Raw genomic sequence first — 21,895 nt, forward strand, 5'->3', positions numbered from 1 at the left:
AATGGAATATTATTCAGCCATAAGAAAGAATGAGTTCTTGCCATTTGCAACAACACAGATGGAGCTAGAGAGTATTACGCTAAGCTAAATAAGCCAAAGAAAGACAAATGTCATATGATTTCACTGATATGTGGAATTTATAAAACAAAACAAATGAGTATAGGGGGAGAAAAGAAATAGAGAGACAAACCAAGAAATAGGCTTAACTATAGCGAACAAATTGATAGTTTTCAAAGGGAATATCAGAGAGGAGGTAGGGGGATGGGTGAAATAGGAGATAGGGATTAATGGTTGTGATGAGCACCAGGTGATGTATGAAGTGTTGTATATTGTATTATACTTTTGTGGATTCCTTTGAAGGACATCATCTGCTTTGGACCGCACCGACTGGGGTAACTGAAACTGTGGAAAACAAAACTTCAGATGGGGTGGTGGGGCACTACTTTAATCTCTTTAGAAAATAATTTGAAATAAAGATAGTCTAAAGACAGTAATAAAGTATGGTAGATCTACTTGGAAGAGAGTTTTGAAAATTTATTGAAATGTAAAATTCCAATAAGATATTAATTCCAGAACTGTTTCTATCATAGGGAAACTCCCATCTATCTGTATATTTGCTGAGTACTGTAATAGTATAGATTGTAAACAAACTTGATGTCCATTATTAAAAGTCCCAGTAAATGAACTAATATCCATAAAGCTGCCCAGAAGTCAAAACCACCAAGTTAGATATACATGTACTAACATGCATTCTGTTTATGCTATTGAATGAAAGCAAGGAAAGACAGCCTTATAGACATGATGGGATTTTTGCTAAATATAAAAAAGTTGGGGGGAAAAAAACTAGATATTTGTAAGGATACATATATATGCTGAAAGTAAATAAGTTGCAAAAGGATAAACATCAAACTGATAATAGTATTATTTCTGGAAATCAGAGGAGGAGGCTGGGAAGAGGGGACTCTGGCTGTTCATCAATAACATTGATTTCTATTCTGAATGCTTATATTTTCAATAATTCTCTAACCATGGATTCCCATTTAAAATCTGCTATTATCATACTGATGTATAAATGACTGATAATATAAAGAACTCACAAAGTGGACTACAGAAAATTCTTTTTTTTCCCAGAAAATTCATTTATGATAATTCCCCTAATATGAAGAAAGTGTTGAATCTGATGATGGAATGAGCTCAAGAAAAAATTCCTCCCCAAAAAACAAAAACAAAAAAAGCCTCACCCAATTTGTGAGTAATAATTAAATAATTCAATTTCAAAATTATAGGAATAATTCTTCAGGCAACCAGACCAAAAGAGAAAGCTGCATATAAAATAGAATCAACTTCTAGATTTCTCTACAGCAATTTTTAGTATCAGAAGAAAACCTAGCCAGATATTAAAGATGAGTTTGATCCACATTTTATACCCATCTATCATGACAAAGGTACAGACATTCTCAAACACTCAAACCAAATCAAACCAAACAAACAAACCAAGCTTGGGGGGAAAAAAACAGTAAAATACTTTTTTAAAAATTCAATGATTAAATCCAGTTAAACTAAAGAAAATTTAAGGTTTAGTTAGCCATCCTCTTGGCTACCCTCCTTGTCATTAACAATGCAAACCATTTCACAACTGTGCCAGCTTCAGCCCGGTCTCTCTCTCTGTCTCCTATTCTTGTCTCTCTCTCCTTTATTCTGGCTTTGTTTCTTCAAAATTTGAAAACATAACTTTTTCAGTTTCTACTATATGATATTTGCCTCTGTCTTCTGATATAATAAATCCTTCATCTGATCATTATACTCCATTTTTATTGCTTTCAAATATTTTTGTTAACCACAGATGACTTTCTGGACAATATATTTTTGTGGTGAAGACACATTCAGTAGTCACTGAGGTCCCTCGGTCTGACTTCTGTTCATTTTCTTTCATGAGAACAAATTAAAAATAAATAAATTGAATTTCTATTATGTATGGGGCTTCAGGGAAAAATTGACAAAGACATATCCCATAAAACATGGAGCGGATGACACAAAAAGAAGTAAAGAGGAAAAAAAAAACAAAACCCAAACCCCTCAAAAACTTCTGTAAGTACTAAGGAAGAAATAAAGATAGAATTAGACGGGAAGGTAATTCCAATCAACTCGGTGGAGATGAACTTGCTCCAAAACAGATAAGGAAGAGGAATTGTCCATGTGGAGGGGGCTGCAGTCAAAACAGAGTCTGTGCTGAAGCCCTGAGACCAAGGGGAAGTTGGAAAGAATGGGAAGGAGAAGAGGTTTCATATGTGATCAGAGTCTGTAAGGGATACTGTTTCTGAAAGAAAAATGGGTTTTGTTAGAAATGCAAGGAAAGGCCACTAGAATATATTAAGCAACATATGAGCAGATACATTAGTTAATATGTCACTGTGCTCTCCAGAAAATATGCTGGTGTCTTCTGTAACAGATTCACAGTTATTGGGGGGAGGTCGCCTCAAAAGTTCCGGTGAGAAAAGGTGGCCCAGATAAACCTGGTCAAAGTGGTGTTAGAGCAGCTTGGGATCTGCCTGAAGGTAAGATGGCCAGTAGTGGGAGGAGGACAAGTAGGAATAGCGTTCTCCACCCAGTTCCTGCTTTGATAATCACACCAAGTACCAAGCTGGGTGACAGATTTAGGAGGGAATCGACTAAAAGTAAGAAATTAGAGACACATCATAGAGAGAAGCTGAAAAGAGCCAGAAACTCAGGGCAACTCCAACTTAGTGCCGCGTCTGAACCTTGAGAAGGATGAAAGGAAGGACTGACAGCAGCTGTGCTCAGAAACATGGGATTTTGTCTGTAGCTACATTTCTACATTGTGTTTCTCATTGGTTTTAAATGATGGGCACGGCTGACTTTGCTCCGAGGCAGTCAGCCATGGGCTCTTTCTATCAGTTCTCGATTTCGCAGAACCTTTCAGGGACAGACTGGATGGGATTTTCCTTTAGCTAATTATTTTGACTAATGGAATGAGAACTCTACCAAGTCAGGCACAGAGTCTTGCCAGCAAGGAGACTGACTGCCCAGGAACATCAGAGAGTCAGGGCCTCCCTGCATATAGTAACAAACGGCACGGAGTGGTGCAAAATCAGCTCTGCATCACCGGCTATCCTTGGAATGTGAAAGGTAAATGATGTCTATCCATTCATGAAAATGCATTTATTTCATGGTGTGTTCTAAAATAGCCTTCCTTCCCTCCCTGACAGTTTCTGATGATTAGAATGTAGTTTCATTTTCTTTTTGGAGTTCCCGTGGAACACAGCAAGCCCCTGGGGCAGGGTTCTTTACCTTCACAGTCTGTTCCTGGGAGATGTAAAGTTCTAGAAGTGATGGCTTTAAAATGGAAATGTGTTTTTTCCCAGAGCCCTTCCTCTCTGAAATGTATTTGGCTAGATTGTATTAAAGGTGATAAAATTGTTACAGTTTTTTTCCTAATAACACCACAGATAAATACTTCTAAATAGTAATCAGAGATACATAGGACTGAGATATAATAGTATTTTTGCATTTCTACTGTATTAGCTCAATAATTAGGTATTATCAGCTTATCAACAAGGGATAAATATTGTACATATGGTGTGATTTCAATTTTATAATGAAATTAATGTATGTACATACATGGACAAAAAATAGAACATTAAGAAATTCATCAAAATGCTGACATTATCTGCTTTAGGTTTGTAAAATTTTATTGGTCTTTTTTTTTTTCTCTTCAATACTTGTCTAGTGTCCAAATTTCAGTATATAGCATGCATTGTTTAACATCAAGAAATTGTAAATGCTATATCAATGTAATAATTTTCAGTAAGAGTACATACGCAAAATCTATAACATAGTGATTTGGAATTATGCAGGCACGTGTTGTCCTGGGTAGCTCAGTCAGTTAAGCATCCAACTCTTGATTTCAGCTTAGGTCATGATCTCAGGGTCATAAGCTTGAGCCCCATATCTGGGTCCATGCTCACACTCTTTCTTTCCCTCTTCCTGTGCCCTCCCCCCGCCAGATAAACAAATAAATCTTAAAAAAATAAATAAGGTCACACATTCTGAATAGTCTTATATTCTAGATTAACTTGAAAACCTACCGCTCAGCCTGAATGAAATGAGGACAAGGAGAAGACAGACATCGCCTGTGAGAGAAAATAGTCAGAGTTTCTGAACTCCTCATGAAGAAGCAGGTGTTTGACGATACCATGGGCGTTAGAGCATACAAATTGTGTCAAATTGGATAAAGAACCCCACTGGTAAAAAATTGAAAAGCCAAACTCTGTGTCTGCATACATCCCTCCATAATCATACCCCTATTTAGGTTTAATGTCTACATCACTATAATCTTCACAAATCATGTTTTCCAGCCAGTGAAATCTGGTTTTCCCCTAATGGATTCCTTCTTAATCCCACCATATGCTTATTAGGTGTCTCCATGTATTTTACTTTCCCTTCTTTGCACTTAAATTAATGCAACACACATGACGCATAAATTATAACAAGTTATGCTAGAACAGTTCAAACATTTCTTAAATTTTTTATGGATTAAATTTTTATACATTGTACAATAATCCCATTCAGATGTTTTCATGTGGAAACATAGTCTTTTTATGTTTGCTTTGAGTATCACTTGATAGCCATGATGTTAGGGGACAAATTTTAGTTTCAGCCAAAGTGGCAATAAGGTAGAGGGTCATTCACTCACTTAAATGAAGAAGTGCCCTTCCTTCATTAGCTGCCTTCTGCCATGCTCAGCCTCTGAAAAGGGGAATCAGCACTTACTGGGATACTGGTACAGTTTTGGATAGTTTATCTTAGTTCTCAGAAATTTCAAGATACTTGATTTTTTTTGTCATGCATCGCATTTAAAATTCAACCAGGGTTCTGCTTACCTGGAATCTTATTGTTGATAGCAATGGTCAGCAGGGACTGTTCAAGACACACCTCTAAAGTGAAAAAAAGAAAGAAAGAAAGAGAGAGAGAGAGAGAATGAGAGAGGGAGAGAGAAAAGTCTTAAACTTTTTCCACAGAAACTTCATGAAGTAGAATGAGTAGTTGAAAGAAGTGAACTAAATGTACAAATAGCACATAGAGTTTGGAATGAAAGTCAGGTATGCCTAAGTCTGGGTTAACTGCAGGTAAATGTGATACATTAGCATTAATTTCCACCTGTACCTCAATAAAGGGGTCAAACAAACCTTTCCTGGGGCAGGGCGGGGGACTAGGACTGAGAAAGTCTTTTAAGAGATCTGAGTTGCATGAATTTCTTCTGTGTACCTTACACTTTAAATCACAGTTCATCTGTGTTGACCATTCATTATTTTTACATTACAACAAAACAAAATAAAACAAAACAAAAAAAAAAAAAAGGAAAAGACTAAGAAAAAAAACCCTTTCTGTCTGCAGGCCAAAGAAAGAAATGGGTCTTTCTTTGGCCAGGGTGACTTGCTTCCTCTATAAGGTCTATAGGGACAGTCAACACCTATGAAACAGCAGTGAAAATTGCTCTCTTTTGCCTCACTTTTAACTGAATTTTTTTTTTAAGATTTATTCATTCATTTATTTATTTCAAAGAGAGAGAGAACATGTACAAGCAGGGGGCAAGGGCAGAGAGACAAGCAAACTCTTGGTGAGTCTGGAGCCCTCTGTTGGGTTTCATCCCAGCACCCTGATATCATGACCTGAGCCAAAGTCAGATGCTTAATTGACTGACCCCCCAGGAACCCCTTGATTGAATTTCTAAGATGATTTTTTTTTATTGTCACACACCAGTTTATTGAGAATTTCTAAGATGATTGACACAAATAATTTCTCCATAGCAGAACGAAGCACAAAACCACCTTGCAGAACTACAAGAAAAAGGACCAAATCTGGGTTTTTGATTCTTAGATCCTCATGAATTTAGGAGAATGGGAGGCTGGGGGGTAGTTTTTATAGAAATTCATTCATGAATTCATGAATGGTGAAACCCCCAACTCATAGGGTGGGACTGGGCTATTTTCCCTCCCCTCAAACCTGGGGAAAGGTCTCTTAATGGAACCACAGCTTATTTATGTGTCCCCGGTGGCTTGAAATATGGGTTGGTCTCTTCCTTATACCTGAGAAACCTAAAAAGCAAGATGCTGTGGCCCAACAAAATGAATGCAGCCATGGGGAGGGTCCCATAACTCTGTCTGAGAGCCTCTCCCCTCCACCATCACCCCAGGTCCAGCTAATACACCAGATTCATTACTCAGTGACTCTTCCCTACTAGATGTAAGTTCCATAAAAGCTGGGGCTCACTTGCCTTATTTACTGCTTTGTGCCCACACCTGGATAAGAAACAGCCAACCTAAATTCCAAAAACCCTGGCTGAAGGAATACCTGATGGTTTACTAGAGTATGGGGGTATGTGGAGACTGAGATGTTCAGAGCAGTTCTTGGACCTCCCTGAATCCTCAGTAGCTCAGGCGAGGGACAAGGCTGGCACTGATGTGACCATTTATTTTATTCTAATGAGAGTTTGAGAATATAAACAAGCAAGCCAGTGACTTAGTACATGATGTTCTGAGCGAGTGGAGAAGGCAAGTGGCAGGTGTGGGAATAATGTTTCCTCCTTTCGATATGGGAAATTTGACAATATCGGTGTGAAGACATTGGGCACTCTTATTGCTGGATCGCCATCGTAGTGGCTAATGTGTATTGAGTGCCAGTCCCTTCTCTGGGCTTGTCATTGAACAAGTTTCATTAACCTTCACAGCAAAGCTAGGAGGAAGCTACTCTTTTCAGGCCCATTTTTCAGAAGATAAACTAAGGCAAAAAATTAGGATTAAGAAAATGTTCTTCTATCTTTAACTAAAAACAAAAACAAAAGCAAAAGCAAAACAAACAAGCAAAAAACCCAAAACATTGAAACTTGTACCAAGTAACTGCCTTATACTTTTACTAAATTGCAGTAGAATTTTCCAAAAAGTCCGTAATTTAGAAAATTCCTAATTAAAATGCAAACCTCTGTCACATATTTTAAGTCCATTTAAAATAAGGTGACAAAAATGCAGTTACTATAAAGATGGAAAAATCAGGAAATTTGTGGAAAAGGGTTATGAAGATACTAGAAATTTGGGTCTTTTTTGAAAAACTGGTTTTGGTAACAAAGTCTTGATCCCAACTTCAGAGAGGCAAGGTACAAGGAGAGAATGGCATGTACACTTGATCCCTGGACAATGCAGCTGACACCCAGCACAGTTGAAAATCCAAGTTTAACGTTGGACTCCTCAAGATCTTAACTACTAATAGCCTTTTTACTGTTGACCAAAAACCTTACTGATAACATAAAGTGAGTAACATATATTTTGTATGTGTGTATTATTTTCTGTGTTCTTATAATAAAGCAAGCTAGAGAAAAGAGAGTTTATTAAGAAGATCATAAGAAAAAATACATGGACAGTGTTGTATATATATTTATTGAAACAAATTTATATATAAGTGGACCCCCACAGTTCAAGCCCATGTTGTTCAAGGGTAAACTATATACACAGAATAGGACAAATTATCTGCCCAAAATGGATTTCTTCTCACAGATTAGTGGTGTGTGTGTGTGTGTATATATATATATATATATATATATATATATATATATATATCAATTAACCAGTGAGTGAAATAATTGAGATGAGAGCGTGAGAGCGGCTGGTAAACCTCACTGTGGGGAGGAACTGTCATCAAAGATGTTGTGTTTCCTTCCACGACATCCCACAGAGTAAGGAAAAACTGGGTGGCAAGATTTTTCAATGACTATGAAGTTATTATTAAACTATAAAGATGTTTTCTCCCTGTCATATTCAGCAGTGGAACACTAGCATTTTTAACATTTTTTTTTAAGATTTTATTTATTTATTTGTCAGAGAGAGAGGGCGAGAGAGCGAGCACAGGCAGATAGAGAGGCAGGCAGAGGCAGAGGGAGAAGCAGGCTCCCTGCTGAGCAAAGAGCCCGATGTGGGACTCGATCCCAGCATGCTGGGATCATGACCCGAGCCGAAGGCAGCTGCTTAACCAACTGAGCCACCCAGGCGTCCCGGAACACTAGCATTTTTAAATAACATCCCAGAAGAAAGGTAAAATTGGACTGAGACATTTAACTTATGTCAGTCTTTTCAGAAAGTTATTCTTTTTCTCACAATAAAACTGAAAGCTGTCACAGGAAAATGGAATGAAGGAAGGAAGAGGAAATGCCCAGTCTTGTCAGGAGCCTGGAACGGAAGCTGTTTAGTTGGACCAATCAGTTGCAAGTGGCTTTCTCAGCTTCTGATGGCCCTTACCTTTCCAGTGAGCTTCTACCTGGTCCTCAAACACCTCCTTGATGAAATGTCAAGTGTCCTCATCAGCGGTGGAGAGCCGGTCAGAATTAACACATCATCTGCATGGTCCCAATATCTGTGCTGAAGGCTGAGTTTATCAGAAATGCCACATTTTGCAAATGAAGTCTTGAGGATATGTAAAATGTGAGGAAGTTCAGCAAATTTGAGAAACCTCGGAGCAATGATAATTCAAAAATGCCTAATAATTCATGTGCTTTGCGATGAATTTAACTATGCTACTGTCCTCTCCAACTGGGAACATACAGTACAGTTGACCCTGGAGCAACACGGACATTAGGGGTGCTCTGTATGACTTTTGACTCCTCCAAAACTTAACTGCTAATAGCCTACTGTTGACCTGAAGCCTTAATGATACCATAAATAGTTATGCAAGTTATATATATTCTGTACTGTATTCTCACAATGAAGTAAACTAGAGAAGAGAAAATGTTAAGAAAATTGTAAGAGAAAATACATTTGCGATATTACACTGTATTCGTTAAAGAAAAAAATCCACATAGAAGCAGACCCACACAGTTTAAACTCATGTTGTTCAAGGGCTGACTATATGTAAATCACTATTACATAGCATAGAACAAGGCTATCTCTTTATTATTTTTTATTAACACTAAATTTTAATTTTATTTATTCGAGAGAAAGAAAGAGTGTGCAAGCATATAGGGAAGGGAAGGGGGAGAAAGAGGGAAAGAATCTCAAATCAATTCCACACTGAGCGCGACCCCCACTTAGGGTTCAATCTCATCCTGAGATCATGACTTGAGCCCAAATCAAGAGTCAGTTGCTTAACCAACTGAGCCTCCTGGGTGCCCCTTAGGTACATTTTCAAACAAGTGGTATTTTTAGAAATGTCATCTAATAGTCCTTTTCTCAAATGCAGCATTTTTATATAAAGCTGAATTTAATTAAAATTACATGGACTTAAATTCTGATTATAATCATTCATCTGGAAGACACAATCTGGTATTTCCTCTGCCCCCAAAATTGACATTAAGGTGATGGATAGAATTGCTACCCAGTCTACCTCTATCATAGATAAATGAAGATTTTACTTATAATGAGAAGTTTATAATACCTTTTAAAATCAGTGATTTCTTTGCCTTTGCCTTCATGACTACTTTTGGTTGCCAAGACCAATATAAATTCTTTAGCCGTAAAAAAATTCCATTCAGAATCCAGGTGTTACAGTTAATGATGATAATGATGGGAACTGTCACTTGCTGAGAATGTACTACGTACTAGTTTTCCTATTAAGCCTTGTCTACTCATTGTCTCAGAAACACCTGGAGAAAACTTTAAAATGAAAACGAACACAGGAAATGTGTGCCTCAGGTGTGGGGGTCTAGGCATCTGCACTGTGGGTACTTGGGGGATTCTATGTCACAGGCTAAGATGCCCTGTCCTAAACTGAGCCTTGTAAGTACATCACCTCTCTTAGTCCCCAAGTCACCACAGGTGACCTGTACTCACCAGGTCAAGAAATTGGTGTTTAGAGAATTTGAGCAAATTGTTCAATTTCACACAGTTATTGATATGTCAAACCTGATTTTGATACACATTAATCAAAATCTTTGAGAACTATTTTGGTGGAACAAAGGACTGATGGGGCTTGATACTTCTTCCACACATATAATTATTTTTGGTAAATTCACTGTCAAGATGGATAATAGATAGGCATGTGATACATACATATGCACATACATACATAAATTAGGTGATAGATATGTAGAGAGATTTTACTAACTTCTCTATTAACATCCATACATGACAAACCAGGTGTCAGTAGGGCAGGTTTGTTTTTTTTTTTTTTTTTTTTCCCCCTACTTGCTTTTTAGCTTTTATTTTTATTTGGAAATTAGTTTAATGGGAGTCAGTATTTTTTTCTAAAGTTCAGTGTTTTGCTAGGCAAACCCATTTTTCATTTTGGTGTCACAAGTAGTCACTAAGTTATGAGGTTTATAAAAACAACTTATTCCTGATTCTGTAGCGAAGTGATAGAATTTTCCCTTTGTTTCATAGGATTAACAAGTGACTGTCAATTATAAAGTTTACTATTATTTTGAACTGTGTAAGTCAGAATATATTTTTAAAATGACAGAGAAGGTAATTGGCTTGGAAATTTATTTATTCCATTTCTGGGATTTCTGTTCTCATTTGAAATGTGCTCTTCTAGATGTGCTTTTAGAAAGGTACCCCATTATGCACTGCAAGACTTCTCTTCTGCTTTTTTCTGTCATTCCCATCACACACTGGCCATAACTCCCTCTTATACTGGATTGTATGAGCTTCTCCCAGGGCTGTCTCACCGCATCTTTGGTGATGTCTGTTTGGTGCCCTTGAGTGTTTTTGTCTTCATTAATTTAAAGCTTCTTTTGATTTTGCCCCTGACTTATACTTGCCATGTTGAGACAAAGAAATATTTAGAGTTATTGGATTTGACATTCATTTCCAATTTATTAAAGTTAAAATTTAAAATACAGACACCTCTGACCTTTACATTTCAACTTTTGTAAGTTGCTATGCATTCTTTTTTAACCTAGGGAATTAAAAATCACCTTTACTTATACTTGGAATAAGATTCAGTTAACCCAAGTTGAACAAACTAAACTCTGTTTAAAATCTTTTAAACCCTTGTTAATTAATTTTCCTTTAATATATTAAACTGTATTTATGAATTCAAGTATTCTTATTAGCAATTTCACATGCCTGACAATAAAAATTTACATATATAATCAACAAAATATTCAAAAAAAATTTAAATGGATTTTTAAATATAGTATATTAAACATACAGTTAACAACATTAGGTAAAAAATTGCAACACAAGAATGCACTTGATCAAAGTGTATCACATTTTGATACTTAAAATGAAAGATCAACTTCCAAATTTATCTTGAATGTTAACAAAGTTGTAAGTTTGAAGCATAGTTATGTATCATAAAATGCACAGATCACATGAGTTCTTTCAGTAAGTTTTAGCAAATGTATACATTCATGTAATTTACATCCTAAACAAAATACAGAGCGTTGTCATTGCCCCAGAAAGTTACTTTGTATTGACATTTTAAAAAATAAACTTTCACTAAATATTAATAGAAAATATTATTATGTATATCATATGTATTCTATAATAACAATATTATTGCCATGGCCTTGATACACTTTGTCAAATCTTCACTTAGTTATTTAACTTTGAACATTAGAAAATTACCTACTTTTTTTTTAATTTTTTAAATTTATTTTCAGCATGACAGTATTCATTGTTTTTGTACCACACCCAGTGCTCCATGCAATCCGTGCCCTCTATAATACCCACCATCTGGTACCCCACCTCCCACCCCCCGCCTCTTCAAAACCCTCAGATTGTTTTTCAGAGTCCATAGTCTCTCATGGTTCACCTCCCTTTCCAATTTCCCCCAACTCCCTTCTCCTCTCTATCTCCCCATGTCCTCCATGCTGTTTGTTATGCTCCACAAATAAGTGAAACCATATGATAATTGACTCTCTCTGCTTGACTTATCTCACTCAGCATAACCTCTTCCAGTCCCGTCCATGTTGCTACAAAAGTTGGGTATTCATCCTTTCTGATGGAGGCATCATACTCCATAGTATATATGGACCACATCTTCCTTATCCATTCGTCCATTGAAGGGCATCTTGTTTCTTTCCACAGTTTGGCGACCGTGGCCATTGACACATGAAAAAATGTTCATCATCACTAGCCATCAGGGAGATTCAAATTACCTACCTTTTAAAGCAGTGTTTCTCCATCATGGGTCATGTTGTCCTACGTGGTGACATTTGGCAATGTCTGGAGACACTTTTGGTTGGCACAAGAGGAAGGACACCATAGGCATTTAGTGAGTAGTGACCAGGGATGTTGCTGAATATCCTATAAAGCACAGGACAGCTCCACCCCAACAAATCAATACTGCTGAGGTTGAGAAACACTGTTTTGTTTTGTTTTAACTTTGCACATTATTTTTATTGAAGTGTAGTTGACGTACAATATTATATTGGTTTTGGGTATACAACATGGTGATTCTACATTTATAAACATTATGAAGTGATTGCCATGATAAATCTAGCAACCGTCTAGTTACCATACAAGGATTTTGCATATTATTACATATTATTAACTACATTTCCCATGCTATACATTGTATACCCAGAGAAACACTATTTTTAAGGATACAGATTGACCAGTCCAAGTTGAGGTAACTGAGTCCAAATTTGTCCATATTTTTGCTTATCTATCAGAGACATAGTCTGGGATATATATTTAGAAGCTAAACATATATTCAGTAAGATTTTCTATACCAAGCTCAGAAAGATATGTTAGGCCCTTTTATATAGTTGATATATCTAAGGGGACCCCTCCTGCGCACCATGCACATGCTTATCAGACAAAGTTCTCAAAACACATTCCCTGAGATCAAGATATACCACAATCAATGATTTGGAGTTATGTTTAAAATATTGCCACCTGATTCAAGCTTTGTCCATAACTCAGTAGACATTTTATGCCTTCCCCTTTGGTCTTGAATGACTCTCAAACTGTCCTTCAGGCCACAGTTCCAAAATCATTGCTATGACAACCTTCCCAGGATAATTTGATTTATTCCTATTTTATATAGAGAACCATCTATAATTTCATCATCCCTTCTGGACTCAACCTTTTACACCCAAGTCTTCACCATTTTAGTGAACATCACAAATGAGAGCAAATGAGTTTTTCATCATTCCTCAGTGTCAACATATTGTATGAAAACTGTATAAAGCCCTTGATTTTTTTTTTCCAATACCTTAAATAGCTCTTAAATCAATGCACGTCTCTCTACCTAACTCTCCCTAGTCTTCCTTCTGAAACACAGGCTGGCAAATTCCTCTTAAATGATTTTTTCTGCCTGTAATCTTATCCCCTATGTTTTATTTGTGATATTACATCAAAAATAATCTTTCAAAAGTGCAAAAGGTTTGCACTTGTCTGGATTCAAAGCCTTTAGTGTTAGCTACCACTGGATGCTGAAAACCCTGAAGACCTCAGTAGCATAGCATAGCGGGGTACAATTTTGTTGTTTGCACATCTGTAGCAGTTACCTAGTTGACCTAGACGTGTCTTGCTTAGATGAATTCTGCTAACATGGGCTATTTGTCTCAAGTTTGTGCAGATCAGCTGGTTCTCTTTATGCATCCGTGAGGGTCTGGGGGATCTTTGGGTGGACTCTCATCTAGGGCAGCTTAGATGGGAATGCTCAGTTCACACGGATCTTCTCTCTGCTCCTTTCATCACCAACTGTGACCAGGGTGCTGTCCCAGGCTCATTTGTATGGTGTTGACAGAAGCAGGGAGTCCAGCAAGAAGCATGCGAGGCTTCTTGAGATCTGGCTTCAGAAACTGAAACTTCTTTATTTCCACCTTACTCCAAAGCAAGTCATATGGCTGAACCAAGGGATAGAGTAAGTGGGCATTATAGAGTTACCTGACCAAGGGCATGGACACAGGGAAGGAAAGAATCAGAGCCAATCACGCAGTCCATCCCATGTGACTCCCCACTGCCCTTAAAGCATTTGTCAAACCCCTTTATGTGCTCCCAACACCTTGTGTGAACTTGCATTACAAACCACGCCTCCCTGAGCTCACACCCTTGCTCTTCTCCTGGTTCATCCCAGCCCAGGTTAACGGCTGCAGATGCCCCTTGCTCTCCAATCTGAGCCTGTGCACATCCTCTTACCAGGGTTACACGATTATATCTGGACTTCGTGTTCATATTTCTTAGCGTTTTCTTCACAGTCTTCAGTGTAAATATCTAAATGAGGGGAAAATCCCTAGATTGTGTGAAATTTTCCTGATTTTGATTTTTATCATTCCCTACATGTTTCTCATGCACTTGTTTGGGATTACTTTGCTAATACTTCTGTCTCCAATAGATGGTAGGCCTATCTATCCAATAGATGGTAGGCCAGAGCTGTGTGCGATTCTGATTTTATTACTCAACTAGTCAATTTTGTTAAAATTGTGCCCAAACATTCATCACTTTGATATCATATTATAACTTTGTTATCATATGTTTTTAGTTATTTGTCTGTTTTCTGATGAAATCTTGTCTCGATGAAAGGACAAGAAACAGGTATTTTTTTTTCAATACTTATTGTATGCTAAGTTAGTTTATATTCCTTTCCCTTTAACTGTTTCGGCTATTCAGACTCCTGTTTAACCCACTTGGAATTGAGGACTTGACAACTTAAATCACTAATGTAAGTAACAGAATTCACTAGCACACGGGGACAGGAACTCAAATCTGAAAGGATCTTTCTCTTTGACCTTGATTTTAGTTTCCACTGTTACCAAAAAAAGCCCATGTTTATTTTTCTTCCTGTTTTCCTCATACAAAACCCTTTTTTTCTTCAAAATTTGTGTATATGATTCCATATTGATCTCATATAGTTTAATGATTTGTCAGCTTTTTAATCCCTGAGAAAATTATCTATCTTGATTATAATTAAAGTTTTGAATTTAACTTCAGGAAAATAGTTTATAAAGGAAATGCAAACAAAGTTCTCTTCAATTAAGAAAAGCCTCTCAAAGTCATTGAAAGGATGGTGAAGATTATTTGAATGCCTTCAAATAACACTCGGGTCGACAATATGCATAAACCAGCTTGTGATCAACTGTTTTTCATTTCCTTCTTCCAAGTGACAAATTCAGGGATGTGGGCTCCTTCCTTTGTATGACTCTATGATTTTTTTTTTTTTTTAAGATTTATTTATTTATTTGAGATACAGAGAGAGAATGCAAGCAGGGGCCAGGACAGTGGGAGAGGGAGAGAACATCCTCAAGCAGACTCTTTACTGAGTGCAGAGCTCAAGGAGGGGCTGGATCCCAGGCTCCAAGATCATGACCTGAGCCAAAGTCAAAAGTTGGATGCCCAGTGGACTAGGCACTGAGACATCCCAACTCTACGATCTTTTACTTCACATGAACAAGAGAAAGGTAAGAAAAATATAGCACACATTTTAGGGTAACAGTACATTTTCCAGAGTTAGACACACGGACCTTCCTCTTTGCAAGTGGACCAGGAAATGAGAGGCCGGGAGGCATACGAAGCTCCGTAATGTGGGACCCAGGATTCACCAATCAGGTGACCACCTGATGAATTCCAGAAAATTTCTGGAAATTGAATTGTGTTCCCAAAGTTTGAACTGGGGAGTAGATTTTATCAAGCTGTTCCAAAAGTTATCTGGGTATAGATTTTACTGTTTTCCTAATGATCAGCTGAACATGGTCTTCCCTTGATCACTCAATCTAGCTAATGGGTGTATGGCCATGAAGTGACCAAGAAACAATTTTCTGTGATGAACCTTAATATAGCACTCTGGCATGCACATACATGTACACTGGGCTGATTTGATAATTGTGATTTTATTAAGCTCCTTTGCTGTGCCATGCAGATATGGCCTCACAGATATGTTCTAATTTTTTTTTCCAATTTATTTATTTTCAGAAAAACAGTATTCATTATTTTTTCACCACACCCAGTGCTCCATGCAAGCTGTGCCCTCTATAATACCCACCACCTGGTACCCCAACCTCCCACCCCCCCGCCACTTCAAACCCCTCAGACTGTTTTTCAGAGTCCATAGTCTCTCATGGTTCACCTCCCCTTCCAATTTACCCCAAAGCACATACCCTCCCCAATGTCCATAACCTTCCCTCCTTCTCCCAACCCCCCTCCCCCCAGCAACCCACAGTTTGTTTCGTGAGATTAAGAGTCACTTATGGTTTGTCTCCCTCCCTATCCTATCTTGTTTCATGGATTCTTCTCCTACCCACTTAAGCCCCCATGTTGCATCACCACTCCCTCATATCAGGGAGATCATATGAAAGATATGTTCTAATTTAATCCTCTCAGGAAAAAATTATGGAGCAGGTGCTCACTTAAGTTCCTTTTAGAGGTGAGGGAATTGGAGCTCAAATGAACTGATCTGTTTTCTTAAAGTTCTGTGGCACCTTAGTGATGATGGTCCTGAGATCCTTGCCCAGCCTCATTTGTGAACCAGGGGCTATGATGCCTTTCAAGATACTTTAGTCTTTAAAGGTTGAAATGTTGCAAGGGAGGCTTTGGAGCTCAGGGGGCCATGGACTTCTCAGCTACCGAAGTAACACTTTTATTGGAGAACTCCAGTGCTCTAAGTTGGAGTAGGGAAGGTCCCTGTTATATAAGGCAGTGGGGACCAAGATGAACTACCTATAGATCTGGCTACTAGATCTCCAGAAAGTCTCACTATTTAATAGATTAGAAGGACAGTTCCTTTGCCTAAATATGATTCCTTCACTCATGAGATCCTGGTGATAAATAAAATCTAAGCAGTCTTACCTCTCCAAGGACATTATTGCATCCAACAGCTATTATAAATTCCCTTTCTGTGCCACTTCCCCCAGAAAATTATGGTTCTAATTTTCTTGTGTGCAGGCTTATTTTATTATAATTTCTTATTTAATATAAATTATTACTGCTATGAGTTTCCATAAGTGGGTGTGAGATGCTGGAGCAGGGTTCTTATGAACAAGGCACGGACAGAGCCATGGCCATTCTAAACTTACCAGTGACTACAAATGTTGACTCCTAAAGACCCAATGATGTCATATTGACTAAATTAAGCACAATGACAAAAACACTGGCCAACAAAGAATGAGCTCACTGTCCCATGCTAGCAATTCCAGGCATTCTGGCCATCCAGGAAACATCACTCATTCTAGACACAATGAGCCCGTTCCTGCAGGGCCCTGGGAGCCCACCCCTCACATGCCCACAGCAGGTACAACAACAGCATCACGATTTTTTGTAACCTTCAGTGAGTATTACACGCACTTGTAAACATTTTTTAAATTACTTCATTTTTTAGAAGTAATATTAGAATTTCTGTAATATTAAAGTTTCTGTCATCTGTTTTGAATTATACAGCTATTATAAGAACTGTATACATAGTAAGTCTATTATGGGGATAAAGTCCTGCAGACTCTTCTCACATCTTCTGAAATTTGAATGAAACCAAAGGCTTGCTTTTTCTTCCACAAGTGGTTTTCTCAAGGTGTTTTCTTGGGGCCAATTTTATAATGAATTTGAAAAGCTTGATATAGTTCTCAATGATAGTTCTCTATGTTTGCCATAGATCATATTAATCAAAAAGTAAGATGTGTCAATACTTTTTAAATTAGAATAGTATGTGCTACACTTTGTGCTTCTACTATACTATTATAGAGGTATCTGAAAATTTATCAAAGAGATAAATAACAGAACTAAGACTTGTTTTACCAAAAATAATATATGATAGAAGAAATACATACACATTTTTCATAGGGCTAATAGATTAAAAGAAATATGTACCTTTAAGCAAACAAGCAACAATGTCCCCATGCCAAGGAGATCAAGTGAGGTTTGCTGGCTGTATTTTCAGATAAATTGCCCTCTGGAGGTATGACTAGGCCAACTGTAGCATACTTGCCACATGAGGGTTGGATCAGCACCACCAGTAGAATACAATAAGATTCTTTAATGACCACACATTCTTCATTGATTCCAGCAGGAAGGGATCTTAAGAATTTTTAATAGAAAGACTCATTTTTAAATGTCAGTTGGTCAATTGTTGATTAATTAGGTTATTTAAAGAAGTCATTATTTGGATTTTAGTTTTACATTTTCAGGGCTGAATTACTGAATAGTTCATGATATTCTATAATGTCCCACACTACAGTTTGAGTCATCTGGAATACTATTAATGTATAGTCTGTGGGCACCAGAATGGGGGGATGCCCTTGAGTGTACTTCGAGAAAGTCATAATTGTCTAAAGTGGTAAACAAACATTCTTATGTGCGTAAGATCATATTTCTAGTATTATTTCTTTTTTTAAGATTTTATTTACTTTTGACAAACAGAGATCACAAATAGGCAGAGATGCAGGCAGAGAGAGAGGGGGAAGCAGGCTCCCTGCTGAGCAGAGAGCCCAATGTGGGGCTCGATCCCAAGATTCTGAGCTCGTGACCTGAGCCGACGCAGAGGCTTAACCCACTGAGACACACAGGTGCCCCTCTGGTATTATTTCTTATGGACTTAATTAGACTGTGACAGGTTCTATAACACATAAATGTAGTCTATGACTGGAATAATTACTTTAAAATCTACAAAAATCCCAATGAGACAAAAAAAAATTAATTAACGGTTATGGACTGAATGTTTATGTCCTCCCTCAAATTCATGTGTTGAAGCCCTAGCTTCAATGTGGTTGTTTTGGGAGATAGGTCCTCTAAGGAAGAAATTCAGTTAAATAAGGTCATAAGATTGAGGCCCTCGTCTGATACATTAAGTGTCCTTAAAAGTGAAACAGAGAGCTGTTCTCTCTCCATGCATGTAGAAGAAAAGCCATTTGAGAACAAAGCAAATATCTCTGTAAAAGTCAGGTGAGACCTGTTGTTGGACACCAAACTCGGTGAATGTTATTTGAGACTTATAGCCTCCAGAAAATACATTTCTCGTGTCTACCACTTGTTGTATTTTGTTATGACAACCTAAGTGGAATATCACTTATTGGTGAGAGAATGTTAAGACTAATCCTAAACATGGGTCATGAATATGATGCTATTTAAAGAATTTAGAGACAGTCCAAGTCCCCTATGTCTAAATGTCTTATATTCCATAATTAAGAATCTTCTTTTGGGTTGTTTTCTTTCATCCTGATAACCAAAGACTTAAGAAATAAAACCAAGTTTCTGTATAATTCATGGTGGTGAGGTGATTGGAAGGATGCTGATAGGAGATGGAAGGAACAGGTTTCATGGTTGAGACTTTACTGAAGGCACCATTCACCTGTTCACAATTTCCTTCTCTTAGTTTGCAGGGTGGCATCTGGACAAAGACCAAGAGCGTCTTTTGATCTTCTGTTTGCCATTAGACTACAGCTCACTCAGTTGCCAAGAGTGTGAACATGACATAGCTGTGTTCTGAAGTGATAATTCAAGCTGGCCTTCAGAAACACAATTACAGAGTTGCCTGTCAACCAAGATTAATGCATTGGTACACTCCCAACACACACACACATACAGACACACACACACACACACACACACACCACTGCCGCCACCACCATGCATTTCAAAATGTGTCTTTTTTAAGTGGCTGACCCATATTTCCTCTTCCCTGACAAAACTAATAATCTTGCATTAGAATATAAAATGGTTCAACAAACATTTATAAAGTAACAAGCATGTTTCCAGAATCTGCTAGTATTTTAATCTACTTATTCATTTTAGGGGGAAAAAAAAAGGAAGACAATCTGATTCAGCATTGGATTGATAAAGATTTTCAAGGTTGGACTCCATCATAAAAAGGAATATCATCATTGCCATTAATGTATTTTTCAGATAAGAGATAAAGATTGTATCAAAATCCAATGTAGGAGGCTTTCCAGGTATTAAAAAGAAAAAGTGAGATGCATAATTTCTATAAGATTTCATATTAAAATTATATGTCATAAGGAATGAAAAACAGACCTAAATGTGAATGTAAAGGAAAGATAAAACGTTTAAGCCTACTCTTAGATGTGGCCATGTCACTATAAAAAATCTGTTGTAGAAATTTCCTTTTGCTGTTAACTCATTTCAGAGAAAACCTAAGTCCAGTAGGAACTCTGAGTATTATGGTTTCATCACTTTGTTTCTACAAACACTTTCTGAGTGTTTATTGTGTACCGTTCTGGGCGACTCTGGCAAACTCTCGAGGCCCCTGGTGCCATGTCAGTGTAAAAAGTTTCCATATTCACATTCACAAAGGAAACTTACATTGTTTAAGCGTGTAGAGGAAAATGAAAGCAACTGTGAACCCTTCCTCTCCAATGTGTTTCAGCATTATTAGGGCAACATTTTCCTAGAATGAATGGATGAATTCAACCCTTGATTGACAGCTCTTACAGATGGTGTTTTCATTTTGAAACCAATCTAATCTTAGAGCCCCAGAGTTGCTACTAAATCCAACTTAATACCGTATATGGCAGACAAATCCATTTTTCCTTCTTCTGTCTCTGCAGACATGGAGAAACCTGGCCAAAATACTGTATAATAATGCTTCTTCTAGTTGCAGAAATTAGCAATATTACCATGTCACAAAATCCTCCACAGAAATGATAGCTGTTGATGAAATCCTTCTTGAATTCCAGGATATAAAAGAATGACTCGTGAGAATAAATGTATCCAAGAAGCTCAGTATTTCAAGTTATTTTGCATGGATTAATTTTTTAAGGATTTCTTCTACCACTTTGGAAATAAAATACATTTAATTTGGGGGTATATTAAAAGCTCTTGATGGAACAAATTTAATTCATTGGTTCTAAAGTACATCTCATGAAATACTTTGGCTTCCTTCTCTTATCCATATTTCTCTTCCATTTCTACTGGTCTTGCTATATTGTGTGTGTAGTTTTAAGCTATAAAATAGTTATTGTGAGCTTTTTTTTTTTTAAACATGAAATGGAGAATAAAGGTCTGAAATACAGAGAAATATAAAGGAGAAGATTGTGGCAGTTTGGATGAGTTTGTGTGTGTGTGTGTGTGTGTGCGTGTGTGTGCGTGTGCATGTGCCTATGTGTGTATGTTGGTGATCTGGGGAGGAATTTTAGTTGAACTTTGAAAAACCACTAGAATCTGAACATGTGAAAATGGTAACATAAAGACATTCCTGGCATTTAACGGGTCACAGAAGAACAGAGGAAAAGATAACGTATATGAAAAACATGAAGGAATTCAAATTTGCCAAGAAGATAGAAATTAGGTAGAATAGTAGAAAATAGATGGGTGAAGGCAAATTTGGGTCACATCACTTAGTATTTTGAATTTTTAAATATTGTTCTATGAGCCATAGGAGATGGACAATGCAATTAGACAAAGGAGAGACCGGAGAACAGGTAGGTCGGGAAGATGGCCCTGACAGGGGAGCATCTCTGAGAATGGCAGGGAGGACCAGACAGTGAGTGTTCGTGATTTTTTGTTTTGTTTTGTTTTGTTTTTGCTTTTCCAATTAGCAGTGAAAGAAAGATAATGAACAAGCATAGCCTTGGTTCGATGAACAGAGGAAGATTTTGTTAATTCTCATGTGGGCTGGAGGGAGGAAGTCATTATTGCCTCCAAATGGAGGTAACTGAAACGTATCACCGTCAGATGTAAAATGGAAAGATTTAGAAGATACCATCAAGCGGAGAAAATAAGTAAGTCACACAAGCAAGTGAACTTCTCTGTGATGGGAGAGAGGAAAAAAGCTGAAGGAAATGAAGTAGAATGCTTCAGTGTTGGTGGGAGTGCCTGTAATTTCCCCCCTGTTCTTGCGTGAGTCTCTGGGATGGATGTGGGAGTTGAGAATGGTCTGGAGTGGCCTTCAGTTCCCAGATAAATTTGGACATAATCCCCATTTCCTGTCCAGAATTCTGAGGTCCAGCAGAGAAAGGAGAAAGGAGAAAGGAGAAATTTCTCATGTCTTATTGTGTTAT

The sequence above is a fragment of the Neovison vison genome, chromosome 4 (genome assembly GCF_020171115.1).
Source record: "Neovison vison isolate M4711 chromosome 4, ASM_NN_V1, whole genome shotgun sequence".
Classification (NCBI taxonomy): Eukaryota; Metazoa; Chordata; class Mammalia; order Carnivora; family Mustelidae; genus Neogale; species Neogale vison.